The sequence below is a fragment of the Anas platyrhynchos genome, chromosome 21, assembly GCF_047663525.1.
Source record: "Anas platyrhynchos isolate ZD024472 breed Pekin duck chromosome 21, IASCAAS_PekinDuck_T2T, whole genome shotgun sequence".
NCBI lineage: Eukaryota > Metazoa > Chordata > Aves > Anseriformes > Anatidae > Anas > Anas platyrhynchos.
Genome location: NC_092607.1, coordinates 6,851,545 through 6,854,302, shown reverse-complemented (window position 1 = coordinate 6,854,302; position 2,758 = coordinate 6,851,545).

Sequence of the window (2,758 nt, the reverse complement as noted above, 5' to 3'; positions counted from 1 at the left end):
TCTTTTTTTTTTCTTTTTTTTTTTTTTTCATCCATCCTTTTGCAGCATTGCACTCCTGTTACTATAGTAGCAGACCGGTATTTTTACCCTGAGCTGATATTGGCCACGCTCAGAGAGTAATCAATCCACTACAGCAAAGCCAGCACTCCTGCATTTGAGAAAAGACAGCTGCTATCAAATTGTCAAAGTAGTTCAGGCTGGGCTTAGGGGTCTCAAATTGTAAATAACACCGGTACATTTACATCCCGAGCAGAATTTATGATCGAGCTGCAGATAGACACATTGTCTGGCAATTACATGTTACTGCTGGGCTGATCTCTCACAGTTGCGGAGGGTGGGTTGGTTAACCACTCTTTACATTTGTTTGTTAGAGCTGGAAAGCAGGGCTGCCCAGCACAGGTTTTCCCCGAGTAGCTTGACACGACGCTGAGCTTCATCCAGCCTTCTGGTTGTGTTCAATGTGGACTCGTTTTGAAGCAAGCAGACAACTCTCTCTCTCTCTATCTCTTCTCACAGCTTGCATGAAATGCAGCCCTGAAACCTGGGCTTAGGTTTTATGAACCTTTCCAAATTGCTCTGTGAAACCGATGTAAATGTACGCATTTTTGACAAACCTCAAGAACTGATGTGTTTTGCTTTGGTTTTATGTCACGCTGCAAACACTTTTGCTGGCTCTAAATCAGAAACCTAGCCAAACTTTCTTTGCTATAGACATGGGATGGAAACTTCACAAGAAAGAAGGTTGTCTTGTGCCTTTTCTGGCACTTAGCAGGCTTTATGAAAAACATCAGCAGAGCCCTTTTTTCTCGGAAGTATTTGGATACTTCCACTCCTTCCTTGGTTAAGGCTATTTTTTTTAACTGTAGATACGAATCAGAGCCTGTCTTTTGAATGGAAGGCTCATGTGGTTGTCCTTTATCTTCACTGTGTCTGCAGGGCTCCTCTGCAGATGGCAAGAGGGACATCCTCTGGAGGCAGCAACTGGTGTGATGAAGACTAGGTGAATGTGGGAGGTGGGGTGCTGCTCACCGGCCTCAACTGGGCTCAAGTCGGTGGGTGAAAGGAGATGAAGGAGAAAGGAAACACTCTCCCAGGCAATTTTCTGGGAGGAATAAAATTACATAAGGAATGACTGACAAATTAGAAGCATTCTGCACCTAAGTTTAATGTGTTTGGATCTTAGGGAGGAGAAATATGTTAAGTTTCAAATTACCCACTTCACCAGTTGCTGCCTTCTCTAAAATCAAAATCAGCCTAGGCATTTGGTACTAAATCTTAAAGAAACAAATTGCTTTCTAGGGTACACTGCATTCTTAAAACAGCTTTATTTGAAAGTCCAACTGAGCAAGTTAATTTAAGTGGTGACATGGTCCGTGACAGCCGAGCACTTGTTATTGAGTCCAGTTACATATATGAGGACAAATCACACTGCCAGGTAAACTTAAGCTAAGCCTGACCTTGGGCTCTAATTCAAAGCCATCTGACGTCCATGAGAGACTTTCAATTGACTTAATGGCTCCTGAAGCAGCTCTCGGGCGACATCAGCAATCAGTGGTGGCCCCGGTTGATTTACTAGCCCCAGTGACCCATGCTCCCAGAGGAGAAAGTGCAATTTCCCCAAGTCCTCTTTCCCCCTTGCCTGGTCAGCAACTGTTCCTGTGCCAGCCCTAGCACCACCTGCAGCTGGAGGCAGCCCTCTGCCCCAAGGGAAGCTCCTGGGGGAAACCGGTGTCTCTGGTGCCTGTATCTTATTCTGTGTCTACATATTTATATGCATTATTCCCAATAACAGAACTTCAAAAGCACAAAGAAGACATGAATCCTAGCTTTAGAGTGCCTTCAAGCTGGTCTGCTTGGTCCATCCTTGAAGCTCTTGCCCATGACTTCTGTCCTTGCAGACCTGATGGCAATATAATATGTCCATTTTAGTTAACATAAGTGATCTGAAATAGCCAATTCAACATCCCCATTTAGTAATGAGACTTATTGAAGCTTATGAGCTGCCTTGGCTCGCAACACAATTAAATTTCAGGAAACAGAAAATATTCCAGTGAGGCTGGTGGATTCGTAATACTATTTGTGGCTTAATGCATAATAAAAATCTGCCATTTAAGGTTTAATATAATATGCAACAGTCCTAAATGACCAGTAAAAACATTATGCAAATTTTTAAGGAAGTTATTGCCTCCTGTAAATGATAATTTATCAATGGCTTGTATACAAAGGGCTTTCCTCATGGTTATGAACAAACAAAAATGCAGAAATGAGCAGGCCTAAGTGGGTTATAGAAACAGGAGGTCAACATAAACTGTACAGTATGAATGGTTGTGAGCTTTCTTGTCAGCCAGGGGAGTAATGTAATGCACCATTATTTTTGTGTGCTAACAGACTACATTCAGGCCCCTTAATAATAATAAAAATAAAAGATTTACTTTAAAATGATGATATTTTTAAAACATATCATCTTCAGTTTATTTTTTTATTCTTCCTCTTTTCCACTTTTAGTATTTACCAAACATTTTCAGACTTACTTGTAAATACGAACATTGGAAACAAACAAACAAATAAAAAACCTTTTATTGTCAGGAACCTTCTCATATTTGCATTCAAATATGAATTATGAAGTATAACACTGCAAGATTCTCATTAAAATGTCCAGCATTGGGGTGCTCAGGGGCCCTCTGGGGTTATCTGCTGCTGTGGCCACCTTTAGGAGAGGCAATGCTGCCTGGATGCCAGCTATGGGGGAAGAAATAAA